This window comes from Lepus europaeus, chromosome 19 (assembly GCF_033115175.1).
Source record: "Lepus europaeus isolate LE1 chromosome 19, mLepTim1.pri, whole genome shotgun sequence".
Lineage (NCBI taxonomy): Eukaryota > Metazoa > Chordata > Mammalia > Lagomorpha > Leporidae > Lepus > Lepus europaeus.
The window spans coordinates 57,865,117-57,885,853 of NC_084845.1; the positions used below are offsets into that span (position 1 = coordinate 57,865,117).

General features: G+C 40.2%; 1 long non-coding RNA gene and 1 pseudogene across 1 annotated transcript in view; both read left to right on the forward strand.

The window, feature by feature from the left end:
- Positions 1–20,737, forward strand: part of LOC133748552 (uncharacterized) — a 232,065-nt gene that overhangs the window by 125,247 nt on the left and 86,081 nt on the right. The window contains exon 3 of the long non-coding RNA XR_009864466.1: positions 4,756–4,864. This is a non-coding gene — a long non-coding RNA (uncharacterized LOC133748552). The remainder of the gene's footprint in view (positions 1–4,755; positions 4,865–20,737) is intronic.
- Positions 12,242–12,677, forward strand: LOC133748445 (ubiquitin-conjugating enzyme E2 variant 2-like; annotated as a pseudogene).

The window sequence follows — 20,737 nt, forward strand, 5'->3', positions numbered from 1 at the left end:
GGGGGGGGGGGGTGGAAAAGTAATGAGAGAGGGATGCTCAGTATCTAAATGAGCAGAATAGAAACAAAGAACAGAGAGAATTTAAATAGGAGGAAATAGTTAACAGCGTCTGGAACATTAAGGAGGCATGAGATATCTGAAAAAGCATACTGGATTTAGCAGTTCGTATATTCTTTTTTTTTTTTTTTTCTTTTTTCTTTTTTTTTTGGCTGGCAGAGTTAGACAGTGAGAGAGAGAAAGGTCTTCCTTTTTCCACTGGTTTACCCCCAAACAGCCACTATGGCCGACACGCTGCAGCCAGCGTGCTGGGTCAATCCGAAGCCAGGAGACAGGTGCCTCCTCCTGGTCTCCCATGCAGTTGCAGGGCCCAAGCACTTGGGCCATCCTCCACTGCCTTCCCCGGGCCACAGCAGAGAGCTGGACTGGAAGAGGAGCAACCAGGACAGAATCTGGCGCTCCAACTGGGACTAGAACCCAGGGTGCTGGTGCCGCAGGTGGAGGATTAGCCAAGTGAGCTGCGTCGCTAGCCAGTTCATATATTCTTGATTAATTTTTGTTTAATGGGAGCAGAATCAAACTTTCAAGAGATTTAAGTTTTAGTGTGAAAAGGAAGGAATTAGAACTCAGTAAGAACAGAAAAAGATTAAGCTAAAGAAGATAGCAGAAACATATATAGATTTTTTGGGGGGGTTAATGTTGGATTTCTTTTTTCCCAACAAATTAGTCAAGGTGACTCTATATGAAAAAATAAGCCAAAATAACTGGGGAAATTCTAAAAAAGTAGCATGATGAAGAGAGATTGTCCCATTCAGATATTAAGATAATATAAAGCTCTGTTGATTTAAATAGTATATTAGGAATATATGAATAGACAGATCAATTGATTGAACAGAAAGTACAAAAGCAGACTCAAATACATATGAAAATTTAGCATACAGTAAAGGTGATTGAAGGACCCCAAATCTGGGAATCCAACGCACTCGGGTGGTCGCCCAAAGACCCAAAACTCCAGCCCAGTAGATGCAAAAGCAAGAGGCTATTTATTAATACATTTGCGCAATCGGGCTCCCCAGCACCTCAGGCAGTCCAGAGATCGAGAGAGCCCAGAGCAGGGGTTACAGCAGTTTTTAAAGACAATAGCCACCTGATTAACATATGTATGTGGGGCGTTTGGTGATTAGCTGTTTTGAAGGGCAAACTCTTGTTGCGATTTTAGTGAGGGAAGGGGTAAGTTTATACAATGGTCACAGAACCTTATTGCAACTCTTTTCCGGACTCCTGCAAGTGTTATCGCGTGAGACAGTTACATAGAGCAGTTTCACAAGGCAGTTCCCCAAGGTTATTCTGTAGGCAGGTGGAGACACAGTTATCTTAAGGAATGGCTACTGTCAGCAGCCAAACTTTTTAACCCTTGCTAAAATTATTTTAATATTTACTTTTAGCAGGGGTCTTACAGTGATCTTTTGAATCAAGGAGAGAAAAGTGAATCATTCCATAATAAGTGATGGTTTGACAACTGACTAATTATCAGTATACCCCAAAATGTTAGATTCTTAGACATTACCAAGAGTTTCAGATAGATAAAACGCTTAAGACTGTAAACTAAAGCAGAAAAGTGCTAGGGTTAAATGCTGGGAGAATTGTTTTTCTATTCCACACGTGAGAAGTTCTTTCTAAGTAAGACGTAGACCTCAAAAGTCATAATGGAGGGATTCAGTGTAGTGGCCCAGCAGGTTAAGCCAGCATTTGGGATTGCATTTGAATGCCAGCTGTTCTGCTTCCAACCTAGCTGACTGGGCCTGGGAAAGTGGCAGATGATGTCACAAGTACCTGGGCTCTTTCCTTGTGGGAGACCCAGATGGAGTTCTGAATTCCTGGTGTTGGCCTGGCCCAGCCCTGACTGTTGTGGTCCTTTGGGAAGTGAACCAGTAGGTGGAAGATAAATTTTTTTTTTTTTTTTTTTTTGACAGGCAGAGTGGACAGTGAGAGAGAGAGAGAAAGGTCTTCCTTTTGCCGTTGGTTCACCCTCCAATGGCCGCCGCGGTAGTGCGCTGCGGCCGGCGCACCGCGCTGTTCCGATGGCAGGAGCCAGGTGCTTATCCTGGTCTCCCATGGAGTGCAGAGCCCAAACACTTGGGCCATCCTCCACTGCACTCCCTGGCCACAGCAGAGAGCTGGCCTGGAAGAGGGGCAACCGGGACAGGATCGGTGCCCCGACCGGGACTAGAACCCGGTGTGCCGGCGCCGCAAGGCGGAGGAGGAAGATAAATTTCTCACTCTATGTGTGTGTATGTGTGGGTGTGTGTGTCTGTTTCTCTTTGTCATTCTTTCAAATAGATATTTCTTTAAAAATCATAATGAAAAAGGTTAATTTCATTAAATAAAAATCAAAGAAAAAAATTCCATGGTTAAAAGAATACTATAAGCATAGTGAAAAGGCCAACTAAAAACTGTAGATATGTATTTATAGTTCTGTTTCTCAGATAAAAGATACTTTAGTATATAAGGATTGTCTATAAGACAGTAAAAGAGGAATACCAACAATATGATAAAAATATAAACATACAGTTTATGAAATAAAGGAAATAAATATATAATGATACTCAATTTTTCTTCCAAAAGTCTCTTCTGAAATATTGTTTTTCACTTTTCATATGGGCAGTGGTGAAAATTTTGGTCACAAGGTCAGGGGTGAGGATAAAAAGGCATTCTTATACATTGCTAAGGGTCTAAGTTGGCAAAACCTTAAGAAAGCAATTAGCAGTTCTTGAAATTGCTTGTAAACATTCTATACACAAGAGAGTCTTGGCAGCATTGTCTATAAATCCCAAAAGTGGAAACAAGGTCAGTGTCCACTAGGAGAGCACTGTACCAAGAGATTATCATATAATTCTGTATATAATTCCTAAGTAGAGAAGTGTTGTCATTATAACACAGATGTCATGGAGATTCTGGCCTGTTGTGTTCCTCAACATGCTAATATCTTTATATCAAGTAACAGTTACTTAAGTTTTGTTTTTGTTTTTTGTTTGCCCATTACTACAGACTAAATGGTGTCTAGCAGCCTACAACCAGCTCTTATTGGTGAGGAGCCTGCAGGGTGAAGCTGAAAGAGGAGTGATCTAATGTCTGTCTAGGTCTCCTAGTACAGACCTTGGGACATACATGGGTATTTGAGTATAAGACATTTATTTGGAAGTTGATCTCTAGAAACTTAGAGGATTGGGCATGTCAGAAAAGAATAGGTAAATAGCAGTCAATAAAAAGATATAGTATCAAATTAAGGACGCTTGTTCGTGAGTTCTGCAAAACAGAGGAAAATGTGTTAAAATGTTACTTAGGAGGGGTCGGCACTGTGGCATTAGTAGGTTAAGCCTCCACCTGTGGCGCTGGCATCCCACATTTGTGCTGATTGATGTCCTAGCTGCTCCTCTTCTGATTCAGCTCTCTGCTAATGGCCTGGGAGAGCATCGGAGGATGGCCCAAGTGCTTGGGCCCCTGCTCCCACATGGGAGACCTGGAAAAAGCTCCTGGCTCCTGGCTTCAGACAGCCCCGCTCCAGTCATTGGAGCCATTTGGGAGTGAACCAGTGGATGGAAAACCTCTCTCTATATATATCTCTTCCTCTCTCCATAACTCTGCCTCTCAAATAAATTAAATCTTTTTTTTTTAAAGTAGTTACTCAGAAACTGGAATAGTTTCACAAGACTTCCATCAGTCATTGGTTAAGAGTTTGAGAGCGTTAATATTTTTGGTTTGTTTTGAAGTTCCCCAGCCCTTCTAGTCTACTGTGTACATGAACAGATTGGCTTAGGGGAAAGCATTCCAACTCTACTAATTCATTGACTTCAAGCAAAAAGAGGAGGACAAAGCTAATATCAGCTGCAGGACTGTCCCCAAGGCTGAGAGGGTTAGTAGAAGAGTATCTGGATCATTTCCTGGTCTTCAGTCTTCTTTCTTCATGCTAATTCTCCAGTAGGATTTTTCATCATAGCCTGATTTTTGCAGAAAATGAAGTACTTTAGAACTGTCTCTAGCAAAATTATCTGTATTTACTGCAATCTTATAGATTAGGTGAAAGTCTAGTTCAGCTAGAAATGCCTGTATTATGCAGCTGTTAAAAAGCATTTTTTACAGATTTATTTTATTTATTTGAAAGGTAGAGTTAAGGGGGGAGAGAGAGAGAAATCTTCCATCTGTTGATTCACTTTCCAAATAGCCACAATGGCCAGGGCTGGGTCAGACCGAAGCCAGAACCCAGGAGCTTCATACAAGTCTCTCACGTGGGTGCAGGGGCCCAAGCACTTGGACCATCCTCTGCTGTTTTCCCAGGCACTTTAGCAGGGAGCTGGATTGGAAGCAGAGCAGCCAGGACTCAAACTGACAGTCATGTGGTATGCTGGTGTCGCAAGCAGCAGCTTAAATCCACTATGCCACAACACCAGCTCCATTGAAAAAGGTTTTAAAATGGATCAGCTCTATATGAATTATTGGAAACATCTCAAAGATAAAAAAAACAAACAAACACAACACGGAGTAAAGCAGTATAAAGAATATACATTTAAGAGACAAATAGTGCCAAAGATTTATGTTATGCTTCCATATTTTTAAGTATCAAGCCAGTTACTAAATTTCCCAGGCTTTCTTACATCTGAAAAGACTGTTACTTCCAGGGGCATATTTGCTGAGTGATCTGGTGACTTTGGGCCAGGTCATTAAGAAACAGTTCATCTTTTCCTTTCATTCCTCCTGCAGCCACCCTGGTGAATGTGATGCTGAAGTGAACACTGAGATACTAGACTATGGCAGAACTTGTGCCCCTGAAGTCCACAGGGAATCTGCCCACTGACCATCAGACGGCCACGTGAGTGCATAAATAAACTTTCGTTGTGTGAAACCACTGAGATTTTGGGTTAAGTTACTACAGCAGCTGGTATTACCCTAACTGAACAGTATGTTGCCACTTGAATCTATCTGTAGAAAGGAATGTATCCATGTATGCTTCTGTATGCCTTGAATGTGGCTGAAGGAATACATTAAGAAGGTGAGGATGGTGGTTTATTCTAAGGGTGGGCAGTGTTCAGATTCAGATTATGAAGACATGCTTTTCATGGTTTGCCTTTTATACCATATTGTTGGATTGTAACATCTTGCCACAAAATGAAGGTAAATACTTGAACGGAAATAGAGCAGAGGAGATATTAAAGGTACTGAAGGAATAGAGAATTCTGGAAGAGGTAAGGCGGAAAGCAAGTCAGAGACATAAGTGGGCACTTATAAGTTAGGAGATAATACTGATCCTCTAGTATGAAAGGTTGTGGAAATAGCAATTATATTGCCCAGGAGTAAAAAAAAATGCAAATGAAAAAATACTGAGACAAAATTTTTCATTTATCAGATGGATAAAAACCCACACAAGTTCAATAATATATTGTGTTGCCGAGGCTGTGAGGAAATAAGCACTCTCATATATCAGTGGGAGAAAGCAGATCTTTGACTCATCAAATCCCCTCTGGTAATCTGCCCTAGAGGAAAATCTGCACAGGTCAAAAATGATAGAATTATACAAGGTGTTTATTGTAGTATTGTTGGAGGATTGCAAGATTCAAAATAAGATTCCGGTGGTAAGGGACTGGTTGAATAAATTATGAACTTTCTCTCTCTCTCTCTCTCTCTCTCTCTCTCTTCCCCCCCCCCCCAAACACAAACACACTCACCCACGCACACACACATGCACACACACACGTAGAGCTCTATGAATGGTATGGAGAGATGTCCAGAATACATGAAAGTGGTGGGAAGAAGGAAACAAAATGACATCAATGTGTTTGGTTTGTTACCTTTTGGAAGAAGAGTGGAAAAATAAGAATATATGTATATTTGTATTTCAGTATGTTTTGTAATGAAACTAGAAAGCAACTAATAAAACAGTTACCTGTTGGGATGAGTTTGCAGGAAATATGAAGATGGTAAGAGTGGGAGTAAGATTTTTTATTTTAAAAATATATAATTGACTGTTTAAAATCTTTTCATTATGTAACAGTTTCCATAATTATCAACACATGGTCCATCTATTTCATCTATAACTCCATACCATACCGCTTCTCTAGATTATATTAAAGTTGATCTCATGTCGTATTTGCCTTTCTGTGTCTGACTTATTTCACTTAACATAATCATTTCCAGTTCCATCTGTTGTCACAAATGGCAATTTTTGGGGATGTCACTGTGGCATGGGGGTAAAACTGCCACCTGCAGTGCAGGCATCCCATATGGGTGCTGGTTCGAGTCCTGGCTGCTCCACTTCCAATCCAGCTCTCTGCTATGGCCTGAGAAAGCAGTAGAAGATGGCCCAAGTTAACATTTTGCCATATTTGTTTTTTAGCATCCTCCCACTGTCTCTAATCCCTTTCACCCTTCCCTCCCCATCTCTCTGTAAATATATATGAATGTTCTGCAAAATATTTGTGGAAAATGTCCACCATGAATAACCTCATAAGCTTCAAAATTTTTGCACAGAAAATAAACTTGTCTTTTATTTCTGTTTTTCACAAACTTTTGAAGTACCATTATATACTGATGCTTTTTGACTAAATCTATCAAATGATACATGCCAAATGTTGTTTTCTAGTTTTAATAATGTTTCTTTGTTAATTAGTTGGTGTTATGCTATGGGAAAAACTTTTCCTTCTCTCCTTTTAAAAAAACTGAATCAGTATGAACCTAGTGATTTCACACTGTTTTAATGCCCTATTGTTCCCAAGGTTAGCCAGTAGAAACCTCTTCAAGCTGGCCGCTTTGTTCCTCTGAATCTCCCCATTGTCATTTGATTATTTTCTTTCTTTCTGATATAATGAGATGTTTCAGGCTCATCTTAAACATTTCTTGCCTTAGTCCTTCAAATACCCATTTTCTCTAAGGAATCTTAGTTTTGTTTAATGCTTGAAATCATGATCTAAATACTGGGTATGCTTATTGTTCTCAGTTTAGGATTCTTCTTGGACCACTATTGACTTTTTAATCACGTAAACGTAGTGCTATTGTAAAAATCTTAATTTAAAAAATTTATACCTGGGGGACTAGCGCTGTGGCAAACTCTGCCTGCAGTGTTGGCATCCCATATTGAACCTGTTTTGAGTCCAGGTTGCTCCACTTTCCATCCAGCTCCCTGCTAATGTGCCTGGGAAAGCAGTGGAAGAAGGCCCAAGTACTTGGGCCCCTGCACCCACATGGGAGAACCAGAAGAAGCCTTAGGTTCCTTGCTTCGGCCTGGCACACCCCAGCCGTTGCGGCCATTTGGGGAGTGAACCAATTGATGGAAGATCTCTAACTGTCTTTTTCTCTCTGCTCTATATCTCTGCTTTTCAAATAAATAAATCTTTTAAAAAATGTATACCTGAAATCACATATCGATTATAAAGTCAAATGAATATGAAAATGTAGTATAGTGTCTGAATGGGCACTCTTTGGAGTTGAATGGCTCTAGGTTCAAGTTTACCACTATCACTTAGAAGTTTTGTAATTCAACTTATTAACCTGTTGATTGGTGACAAATATTTATACCTCATTGGATTGTTGTGAAGATTTTTAAAAATTTACTTATTTATTTGAAAGAGTTAGAGAGAGAGAGAGAGAGAAAGTCTTCCATCCTCTGATTCACTCTCCCAGATGGCTACAACAGCCAGGACTGGGCTGGACTGAAGCCAGGAACCAGAAGTTTCTGATTCTCCCACATGAGTGCAAGGGACCAATCACTTGGACCATCCTCTGCTACCTTCCCAAGCAATTCAGGCAGCTGGATCAGAAGTGGAGCAGCCAGGAGTCAAACCAGCACCCATGTGGGATGCTGACATAATAGGCATCAGCCTTACGTTCTACACTACAATGCCAGCCCCTGTTGTGAATATTTAATGAGATTTAAAACTAGTTACACATGATATACAGTTACATGTAGTTACTGCTTTATGAATAACTATGTTTATACTTAATGTATTACTGAACCATATATATATATATAACAGACAAAGGTCTTCCTTTGCCGTTGGTTAACCCTCCAATGGCCGCCGTGGCCGGCGCACCCACGCTGATCCAAAGGCAGGAGGAGCCAGGTGCTTCTCCTGGTCTCCAATGAGGGTGTAGGGCCCAAGCACTTGGGCCATCCTCCACTGCCCTCCCGGGCCACAGCAGAGAGCTGGCCTGGAAGAGGGGCAACCGGGACAGAATCCGGCACCCTGACCGGGACTAGAACCCGGTGTGCTGGCGCAGCAGGCAGAGGATTAGCCTATTGAGCCACAGCGCCGGCCGAACCATCTTATTCTTAAGGTGGGGGAGAAAGAGAATTTTTGAAATACTGTAGAAATACAGAAAACATAAATAAAAACATTGTGATGGATAACTGAAAGTCTGTCTTCCACAGAGAAGTAGGTAAAACTATAGAAGGAAAAATAAGGAATTGAGGTAACTATCTGTAAATATTATTTATAAGCATGTAATGGGAATTTTATGTATATTCTGGTAGTTTTTTAAAAAGTGAAATTAGAAGTAAGCTAAGGTTTTACTTATATTTACTTTTCATTAAGTAGCATTAAAAAATCATTATTGTATGACACAAACTTGTGGAAGCGTGTGAAATCATTCTCAGAAAACAGTGCAGAATGTTATAGGTTTGTCGCTGCTCTAAACTTTTCAGTGATTGCTAATGAACATTTCAACTTAGACATATAAAACCCAAATTAAATTGCATTAATTCTCAGTAGTAAAATGCTTGTTAATGGAATGTTCAAGTTTTCAATTTTCATTGCTTTTCAGAATCTAAGAGTAACTGAAGTTATTCCTTGAAATGTAAAACAATATGTAGACTTTTATCTTTTGCTACTCACTACTTTATACACGGTATCAGCCATGGTGGTAGTTTTTTTTAATGATTTTATTTATTTTCAAAAATTTATTTATTTATTTGAGAAGTAAAGTTACACAGAGAGAGAGAGAGAGAGACAGAGACAGAGAGAGAAGAGAGATCTTCCATCTGCTGGTTCATACCCTAAATGGCTGCAATGGCTAGAGCTGAGGCAGTCGAAGCCAGCAGCCAGGAGCTTCTTCCGGGTCTCCCATGTGGGTGCAGGGGCCCAAGCACTTGGGCCATCTTCTGCTGCTTTCCCAGGCCAAGGCAGAGAACCGGATGTGAAGAGGAACAGCCAGGACAGGAACCAGCACTCATATGGGATGCCGGCACTGCAGGCAAAGGCTTACACTACTGTAACATAACACTAACCCTGCTAGTAGTTTTCATAGTGATATGTAAGAGGCAGCTTAAAGCACATCGCAGTTCCACTATTTTCTATTGCATGAGTACAACGCAACACTTAGTGCTCAAAGCAGTCCATGCTGTTTTATTTTTTCATGCCATTTGCTCTTCCAGGAAAACCTGATTCTCCTGATCCCCACTTTAACACCCCAGGTCTTACTTAATTGACTTTTACTCCTACTACAAAGTAACATTCATATCATCTCTACTAGAAAGTTTTTGCTGACAGCATGCCACCATCCACACGCTTTCTCCCATACCTACTGTGACTATGGAAATGCCCCAAATTTGTGCACTTATCATAGCACCTTGAACTTCCTTATTTCCTGAATCTAATCCTTTCCTTCAAGTAAACTGAATAATAATTTTTTTATAATAGCCTGTATTGCTTTATCTTAGATGGAAGAAAGTGCAACCTATATAATAATTTGCTTAGGTTATTTACAATACATAAAGCCTTCAAAAACTAACTTCTAGAGTGAGCATTTGGCTTAGCAGTTAAGATGCTGGTTAAAATGCCTGTATCCAGGGTCAGTGCTGTGGTGTAGTAGGTAAAGCCACCACCTGCAGCACCAGCCTCCTATATGGGCATTATTTTGAGTCCTAGCTGTTCCACTTCCATCCAGCTTCATGATAATGTGCCCAGGAAAGCAGTGGAGGATAGCCCAAGTCCATGGGCCCCACACCCATATGGGAGACCCAGAAAAAGTTCCTGGCTTCTGGATTCAGATCAGCCCAGCTCTGGCTATTCTCTCTCTCTCCTTCTATAGCTCTGCCTTTCAAATAAATAAATAAATCTTAAAAAAAACTTACCTGTATCCCATATAGGAGTAACTTAATTCTCGGCTCCAGCTCTTCATTCCAGCCTCCTGCTAAGGCAGATTCTGGAGGATGCAATCATGCCACCCACTGAGAGATCTCCATTGAATTTCTGGCCTCCCAGCCACAGCAGACATTTGAGGAGTGAACAACAGGATGGGAGCAGCCAGCGCTGTGGCTCAATAGGCTAATCCTCTGCCTGCAGCACCAGCATACCAGGTTCTAGTCCTGGTTGGGGCGCTGGATTTTGTCCCAGTTGTCCCTCTCCCAGGCCAGCTCTCTGCTATGGCCCGGGAGTGCAGTGGAGGATGGCCCAAATCCTTGGGCCCTGCACCTGCATGGAAGACCAGGAGAAGCACCTGGCTCCTGGCTTCGGATCAGCGCGATGCGCTGGTGGTGGCCAATGGAGGTTGAACCAACAGCAAAAGGAAGACTTTTCTCTCTGTCTCTGTCTCTCTCTCTCTCTCTCTGTCACTGTCCACTCTGCCTGTCAAAAAATAAATAAATAAATAAATAAATAAATAAATAAAAGAAACCAACGGGATGGGAGCATGCTCTTTCTTTTTCTCTCATTCTTTCTTTCTGCCTCTCAAATGGGTAAATTAAAAAAAAAATAACTTTTAACCCATTAATGGAAATACTTGAATGTAGTATGAAATTATGAATACACAGTATCTGATGTGAACCCTTTATCCTATTATTGCAAAGAGGAGCAATAAAATGTAAATAAACATGAAATAATACATTAAATATGAATAATGTGAAGCAATTTTGAAATATAGGAATAAGAGCCTCTAATAACCTGTTCATTTGTTAAACCATCAAGAACCATGGCAATATTATCAAAATCAGCTTTGGAATTCAACCAAAGGATGACAACAATCTGAGGGGTAGTTATTCAAGAAAAATGCTGAATCTCAATAGGAACAACAAGGTTTGTGGTGTTTTAACTTGCCTTATTTTCATATTCATTTCCTAAGCTCCATAGTAACCTTGAAATAATAGCCTTTAATTGCCTTATAATAGCTGTGAAAACCAGCAGCCCAGCAGCTAGTGGAAAAGGCAATATGAGGATAGAGTTTCCAAGAAGCCCCATCCCCAGAGAGCTGTTGCTTTTTAAATTGACTGACAACTCCCTGGAAAAGCAGTGTTTACAAGGCGTGTTTTTGACCTGACTCAGTGCACACTCTGTGAGAAACACTTCACTGCTGGTCCTATTTTTGAAAACAGTTAGAAGCAATTGTTTAACATTATAACTGCCCAAGACAATGATTTTAGTTGAGGCCAAAAAAAGGCTGACCAAAAAATGTAAAGTGAATATATGGGAAATGAGATAACCGTAGTGGGCTTTGAAAATCTTCTAAATGTTCCCAGAGACCTAGAAGACCACCACTTGTGCAGGCTTTTTGCAGATGGAGAAAATGAGCAGCCATAGAACTCTCACTTCTGTTTGGACTTGATGGAGAGTGCAAACAGGAAGTGGTTGCTAAGGCAGAGCTGTTACTCTGTAGTGATGAAAGCATGTACCAGCACATACACAGAGTTTAGTTGGGTAATAAGTAGTTTAAGAAATTTAAGAAAATTTTTGTCTAATAATTAGCTATATACTAACAAAATTAGCAGAGATGTAAGTGGTTAACATACAAAGAATATTCCAGGAAGGTTGGCTAAAATAAACAGCAGCAACAACAAGCCCTGTTGAGTGGATATAGAATGTAATTCTTAGAGTTGCCACATTGTATTATTCATAATGTGGGTTTTTCAACAAAAAATATAAAAGGAAAACAGTAAATATAAGAAGACATAGCACATAAATATAGAGATAAAAAAAAGCAGTCCTCAGAAACTCTTGTTAGGAAGCCCAGGTGTTATATTTACTAGACAAAGGCTTAAATTAACTGTCTTAAATATCTTCAGAGAACTGAAAAATCCATGTCCAAAAATTACAGAAAAGTATGAGAACAATGTGTTACTCAATATAGAATATCAATTTTAAGAATAGCTATTATAAAAAGGAATGAAATAGAAATTGTGTTTAAAAGTATAATAACTGAAATTAAAATTTCACTTTGGTGGTCGTCCCATACGTGTAGCAGCTGCCTTGGGCTGCAGGTGAAGATGGTGGTCTCCACAGGAGTTAAAATTCCTCGTAGTTTTTGCTTGTTGGAAGAACTCGAAGAAGGACAAAAAGGAGCAGATGATGGTACGATTAGCTAGGGCCTTGAATATGATGAAGATATGACACTTACAAGGTGGACAGGCATGATTATTGGGCTACCAAGGACAAATTATAGAACAGAATATATAGCCTGAAAGCAGAATGTGGCCCTTAATACCCAGAAGCTCCTCCATCAGTTAGATTTGTAACAAAAATTAATATGAATGGGATAAATAATACCAGTGGAATGATGGCTGCACAGAGCATACTAGTATAGCAAAATGGCAAAATTCATGTAGCATTCAAGTTGTACTTCAAGAGCTAAGACGTCCAGTGGTGTCCAAAGCAAACATGAAGCTTCTACAGCCACCAGAAAAACAAACATACAACAGTTAAGGGAGCTCAGACTTGCCTTAAATCAACAACCTTCTACTCATATCAATGTCTTGACTAAACATCACAATGCAAAATATCCACACATTCAGTAAAGAATTCCAGCTGGGATACGTAACCTGGACATTTGTAATATATTTAATGTATGTACACCCATTATGTTTTCAGGTAGCGGGAGGAAAAATGTAGCACAATTTTTTGTTCTCTTGTTGAGGCACTGTCATTTAAACATTAACCTGGAGTGCTCCAACTAGGATTCAGGTTTTCAAGATGCAAGCACGGCGAGACATCTGAGATGGCAGTGGAAATGTGTGTTTCTGAAAAGTAAAAATCCCAAGAAGGACAAACAGAATTGGCATGCTTTATCCATCTTGCTTAGTGAAAGAGCTGCAGTTGATATTATTTAAAGTAGCAGGTACAATGAATATTGTCACAAATTGTGTTAAATTTTAAAGTGGTGGGCCGGTGCCGCAGCTCACTAGGCTAATCCTCCGCCTTGTGGCGCCAGCACACCAGGTTCTAGTCTCGGTCGGGGCGCCGGATTCTGTCCTGGTTGCCCCTCTTCCAGTCCAGCTCTCTGCTGTGGCCAGGGAGTGCAGTGGAGGATGGCCCAAGTGCTTGGGCCCTGCACCCCATGGGAGACCAGGAGAAGCACCTGGCTCCTGCCTTCGGATCAGCGCGGTGCGCCGGCTGTGGTGCGCCGGCTGCAGCACGCCGGCCGTTGCAGCCTTGGGAGGGTGAACCAACGGCAAAGGAAGACCTTTCTCTCTGTCTCTCTCTCTCACTGTCCACTCTGCCTGTCAAAAAAAAAAAAAAATAAAATAAAGTGGTGTGAGTGCTGACTAGTAGTATAAAAATATTTACAGGATTATTTTGATACCTTTATTTATAATAAAAAAAGTTTGGGGGGTTGATGAATTTCTGTTAAAAGCTGTTCCCATGGGTTACATGTAACAGACATGGTAAATATTTGTTCACATTCTTTGTTTAACAAACCGTGCATATAAGTTTAAGTGAAGTCAACAAAAAGGGGAAAAAGGTGTATAGATATGTGATTTTGAGATTAAAGGTAGTCCTAAAATGTAAATAAAATGTGGAAAGTGTCCTCAAGAAAAAAATATTCATTTATTTAGAGGATCTCAATCTCATATCTGAGCTGGAAGAAAAGTGAATTATTGAATGTAAGAATAGATAAACTGAGGTTATCCAGTCTGGGGGTAAGAAAGACTAAGACTGAAGAAAAATGAACAGAATCTTAGAGACCTGTGTGATGCTATCAAAAATACCAACATATGTATAAGAAGAGGTCTAGAAGGAAAGGACTGATGGGGCTAATAGGATATTTAAATAATAGTAATAGAAAAAATTTCAGATGTGATTCAAAATAATCTGTACATCCAATAAGTTCAGTAAACCCCAAAAAGGATGAAAACAAAGACATTCCCACTTAGTCAGTGGGAATGTCCTAGTCAGACTATAAAAAGATATAATCTTAAAAGCAAAATATAGGCCGGCGCCGTGGCTCAATAGGCTAATCCTCCGCCTTGCAGCGCCAGCACACCAGGTTCTAGTCCCGGTCGGGGCGCCGGATTCTGTCCCGGTTGCCCCTCTTCCAGGCCAGCTCTTTGCTGTGGCCCGGGAGTGCAGTGGAGGATGGTCCAAGTCCTTGGGTCCTGCACCCCATGGGAGACCAGGATAAGTACCTGGTTCCTGGCTTTGGGTCAGCGCGGTGCGCCGGCTGCAGCGTGCCGGCTGCGGCGGCCATTGGAGGGTGGGGTGAACCAACGGCAAAGGAAGACCTTTCTCTCTGTCTCTCTCTCTCACTGTCCACTCTGCCTGTCAAAAAAAAAAAAAAAAAAAGCAAAATATAAAAATAGCCATCTTGTGCAAGGGCTCCAGAGTCAGATTAGCAGCTAAGTTTTCATCAGAAAGAGCAGTTAAGACACCACTTGGGATATCTGCATCCCAAATTGGAGTGCCTGATTTTGAGTCCTGGCTCCTCTGCTTTATATCCATCCAGCTTCCTGCTAACGCACACCAGGGGAGGCGGCAGATAATGCCTCAAGTCCTTAGGTCCTTACCACCAACATGGGAGATAGGAATTGAATTCCAGACTCCTGGCCCAACTATGGTTACTCATTCAGGAAGTGAGACTAATTGATAGAAATCTCTATTATCTCTTTATCTTTCAAGTAAAAATGAAAAATAATTCTTGAAAGCATAATAAATTATACTTAGTTATATAATTATAAAAATTTGTTGATGAGCTTTTAATGTAAAGAGATGTAATTTGTATGACAGTAATACTACAGAAGAATTATTGGAGGAAAATTTGTGTGTACAGTTGAAATTAATTCAGTTTTTATCCAGGTTAGATTGTTTTGAATAAAGATGTTAATTGGAATCCCCAGAGCAAGCACTAAGAAAACAAGCTTGAAAAAACTATGGTGAATGGGGCCAGCGCCATGGCATAGAGGGTAAAGCCACCGCCTGTGATGCTAGCATCCCATATGGGCTCCAGTTTGAGTCCCGACTGCTCCACTTCCAATCCAGCTCTCTGCTATGGTCTGGGAAAGCAGTAGGAGATGGCCCAAGTCCTTGGGCCCCTGCACCCACAAGGGAGACCCAGAAGAAGCTTCTGGCTCTTGGCTTCAGATTGGCGCAGCTTTGGCCGACTGGGGAGTAAACCAGCAGATGGAAGACCTCTCTCTTGCGCGCTCTCTCTCTCTGCCTCTCCTTCTCTCTCTTTCAAATAAATAAATAAATCTTAAAAAAAAAAAGAAAGAAAGAAAGAAAGAAAAAGCTATGGTGAAGGAAGCAACAACAAAAATTTTAAATGATGCACTAAAAAAATACTATTCAACATGAAAGAACACGGTAATAAAAAAAATATAATAGGAGTTGGTGCTGTGGCATAGTGGACCTAAGCCTCCATCTATGGCACTGGTGTCCCATATGGGCATCAGTTCAATTCCTGGCTGCCCCACTTCCTATCCAGCCCTCTGTTATGGCCTGGGGTAGCAGTAGAAGATGGTCCAAGTGCTTGGGTCCCTACACCCACATGGGAGAGCCAGAAGAAATTCCTGGCTCCTGGCTTCAGATCGGCACAGCTCCGGCCAACTGGGGAGTGAACCAGCAAATGGAAGACTTCTCTGTTGTGCGCTCTCTCTCTCTCTACCTCTCCTTCTCTCTCTGACTTTCAAATAAATGAATAAATCTTAAAAAAAAGAAAAAACTATGGTGAAGGAAGCAACAGCAAAAATTTTATATGATGCACTAAAAGAAAACTATTTAACATGAAAGAACACAGTAATAAAAAATATAGTAAGCCTCCGTCTATGGCACTGGCATCCCATATGGGCATCAGTTCAATTCCTGGCTGCTCCTCTTCCTATCCAGCTCTCTGTTATGGCTTGGGAAAGCAGTAGAAGATGGCACAAGTGCTTCGGTCCCAGCACCTGCCTGGGAGACCTAGAAGAAGCTCCTGGCTCCTGGCTTTGGATTGGTCCAGCTCCGGCAGTTGTGGCCATCTGGGAAGTGAACCAGTGGATGGAAGGCCTTTCTCTCTGTCTCTCCCTCCCTCTGTCTGTAACTCTACCTCTCAAATAAATAAATAAATATTTAAAAATATATATGATAAAGGAAAAAACAAAAAAGTTTAAATGGTACACTAAAAGAAAACTGTGTAACATGAAAAAACATGGTAATAAAGGACTAGAAGAATAAAATCATTACAAGATTTCAGAAAACAGTAAAGTGACAAATGTAAATCTTATGTTGTCAGTAATTTTTTTATTAAACATATGTAGATTAAACATTCCAGTCAACAAAAAACTTTACAGGATGGATAAAGAAAATATAATACCTCCATATGCTTTACATAGAGGATATTGTTTGAATCCAAAGACACAAATAGGTTTAAAGTAAAGGATGGAAAAATGTATATGAGGGATCTTCAAAAAGTTGTTGGGGTCTGGCGCTGTAGCATAGTAGGTTAAGCCTTTACCTGTGATTCTGGCATCCCATATGGGCATGGGTTCGTGTCCTGGCTGCTCCTCTTCTGATCCAGCTCTCTGCTAATGGCCTGGGAAAGCAGTAAAAGATGGTCCAAGTGCATGGACCCCTACACACACGTGGGAGATCTGGAAGAAGCTCCTGGCTCCTGGCTTCAGATCAGCCCGGCTCCAGCCACTGAAGCCATTTGGGTAGTGAACCAGTGGATGAGAGACGTCTCTGTCTCCCCCTCTTATCTGTAACTCAGCCTCTCAAACAATTAAATATTCTTTTTAAAAAAAGTTGTTGGAAAATATGTACTATGAAAAATTTATGCATGGACTTCAACTTTTTTTTTTTTTAACTAAAACAAACTCATCGTTTCTTCCTATTTTTTTCTTGAACTTTTTGAAGTATTCTCATACTACAGAAACAAAGAGGTAATGTATCAAGAAGGTATAGAAATTATAAACATTTAAGCACTAATAACACATCCCACAATATACAAAGCAACATAGACAGAGAACAGATAATTCAAATATAGTGGCTGCAGGTACAGTTGTTTGTCCACTTTGAATGTTCACATCTGATATTCAGAGTGCCTGGTTCGAGTCGTCGCTCATTTGCTTATTTTAAAAACTTCCTACCATGGTTCTGGTCCCGGCTGCTCCTTTTCCAATCCAGCTCTCTGCTGTGGCCCGGGAAGGCAGTGGAGGATGGCCCAAGTCCTTGGGCCCTGCACCGGCATGGGAGACCAGGAGGAAGCACCTGGCTCCTGGCTTTGGATCAGCACAGCGCACCGGCCATGGCGGCCATTTGGGGGGTGAACGAATGGAAAAGGAAGACCTTTCTCTCTCTCTCTCTCTCTCTCTCTCTCTCTCTGCCTGTCAAAAACAAAAAAAAAACAAAACAAAAAAAAACTTCCTACCAGGCCAAGATGGCTTCACTGAGAAATTGTAGTAAATGCTTAAAGAACAGTAACATCAAAACTTCACAAATGCTTTCAAAAATACCTGAGGAGGGAACACTCCCCACTTACTCTGTAAAGCCGGTATTGCCCTTTTACCAAAGCTAAACAAAAACATAAGAAAATATACTCCTAACCCGTAGTCTTTATGAAATATAGATGAGAAAGTCTTCAATAAAATACCATCAAACCAAATCAGCAACATTAAAATAATTTAAATATATTATGACAAAATAGGATTTACGTCAGGAATAAGTTTGGTTTGACATCTGAAAATCTGTTAATGTAATATATCAAATTAGTTGAATCAAGGACAAAGATACCTGATTATTATAGAATAAGTGTTTGATAAAATTTGGCATCCTTTCATGATAAAATCACTTAGTTAGCTAGAAGTAGCCAGAAAAGTGCTCAACCTGATTAAAAGCCTTTATGAAAACCACACAACTAATATCATCTTTTGTGGATAAAGACTGCTATTCAGAAAGATCAGGAAAAATATGAGGATATCTACTCTCAAATACTAGAATTTTACATTGTGCTAGAACTTCTGGCCAGGGAATTTTAACAAGAAAAAGGCATTCAGATTGGAAGAAAAAGAAGATGGAAAACTAGTTTGGGTATGGGAAGTAAAGAATACACACACACACACACACAATTAGATTTAACAATTCATCATTGTTGCAGGATTAAAAATCCATATTTAAAAATATTGTATTTCACTCAAATTTAAGTAGTTGTTCTTAACAAAGTGGTCCCAATTTCAAAGCTTATCACAAAGTTGTGGTAAAAAGAGTCTGGGCTAGCATAAGGACAGACAGATGAATGAATGGGGTCACAGAAAGAAACTCATATTTATGGTTAATTGAATGCAGGCAGTGCTGCAAGATAATTCAATGGGAAAATAATATTGTTTTAAATAAATTGTATAGAGGAACTACTAATCCACATGCAAAAAGATGAAATTTGGCTCCTACCTCAAACAATATCTCAAAGTGGATCTGGTTCCTAAATTTAAAGGTTAGAACTAGAAAACTTTTTTAGCAGAAAACGTAGGAATACATATGTGTGTGTGTGTGTGTGTGTTTAGCTTTGACACCAAAGCACAAATGACAAAAGAAAAAAAGAAGCAAAATGGACTTCATCACAATTGAAACCTGTGTTTCAAAGAACTCCATCAAGAAAATAAAAGACAACCCATAGAACTGAAGAGATTAATTGTACATTATGCACCTCATAAGTGGCCTATGAAGGGAGTATATTCTTTAAAAAAATCACAGCAATAGGCCGGCACTGTGGCTTAACAGGCTAATCCTCCTCCTTGCGGCACCGGCACACCGGGTTCTAGTCCCAGTCGGGGCGCCGGATTCTATCCCGGTTGCTCCTCTTCCAGGCCAGCTCTCTGCTGTGGCCAGGGAGTGCAGTGGAGGATGGCCCAAGTGCTTGGGTCCTGCACCCCATGGGAGACCAGGAGAAGCACCTGGCTCCTGGCTTCGGATCAGCGAGATGCGCTGGCTGCAGCAGCCATTGGAGGGTGAACCAACGGCAAAAAGGAAGACCTTTCTCTCTGTCTCTCTCTCTCACTATCCACTCTGTCTGTCAAAAAAAAAAAAAAAAATCACAGCAATAAAAAGTACCAAATCACTGTATTTAAATCTGAAAAGGTTTGAAGTTTTCAAAAGCATATATACAAATGATCAATAAACTTTGAACAATTAATAAAAGAAATACAAAGCAACATTGACAATGATGTGCAGTAGTTGGAGCCCTCATATATTGCTAGTGGGAATGTAAAATGGCACAGCCAAGTTGGAAAGCAGTTTTCCAAAATGAGTTATCATATGACCCAATAAATTCCATTCTTAAGCAATGCTAACCAAGATAAGTGAAAACATGTCCACAAAAAACTTCTACACGAATATTCCTTCCCACATTTTTTCATTGTAGTCAGTGAAAAAAAATATACTGGGAGGCCAAAAATGGGGAACAAACCAGAGTGTTAGGGGTATGTCAAGACATTTTCTAGGAACTGACAGAATCAGCCATTGTTTTCTGGGTAGGTTCTGGGTAGTTAGGCAATATGTTGAAAGGAAATGGGGTCTTAGAGGAATATAACTTCTTCTGGTGGTTATACCCATTTTTCTGGATCTGAGGTAGGTAGGGTTTCCTTTTATAATATGGATAATACATCTCTTTTGATACTTTTAATGATTCTTTTGCATAAGTTATTTGATTGTTTTTCTATACTGGAATAGATTCTAAACATGAAATCTCTTCAGTAACAGATGAAGTACCTGAGATATACTTTTTCTATTTTTTAGAGGCAACTTAAGCCAGTAAATTTAGTCTCAGTAATTGTTGATTTTTAAGGATTTATTGCTGAATATCAAAATAGGTTTTTCTCCATCTTCAACAGCTTTAAAAATATGGTAGTGGGGCCGGTACTGTGGCACAACAGGTTAAAGCCCTGGCCTGCAGCGCTGGCATCCCATATGGGTGCTGGTTTGAGTCTCGGCTGCTCCACTTCCAATCCAGCTCTGTGTTATGGCCTGGGAAAGCAGAAGAGGCTGGCCAAGTCCTTGGGCCCCTGCATCCGCATGGGAGATGTAGAAGAAGCTCCTGGCTCCTGGCTTCAGATCAGCTCCGCTGTGGCCATTGCAGTCATTTATGGAGTGAGCCAGCAAATGGAAGACCTCTCTCTGGCTTTGAAACTCTTTCAAAAAATAAAATAAATATTTTAAATAAATAAATAAATAAAAATATGGTTGTTATGCAATTTCATAGATGTTATAGGGGTATCAATTGTTATGTGCTTTGAAATTCTAACACAAAATGAGAATATTACTTAACATATCCAACAAAACACGTTAAAATTAAAAATAACATAAAAATCCATCAACTGATGACTGGAAAAATAAAAAATATATCTGTTCAATGAAACATTTGGGCATAAAAGGGAATAAAGAAGTTATACATGCTACAACATGAATTTTTTTAAAATGATTTTTTTTTTTTTTACAGGCAGAGAGTGGATAGTGAGAGAGAGACAGAGAGAAAGGTCTTCCTTTTTGCCGTTGGTTCACCCTCCAATGGCCGCTGCGGC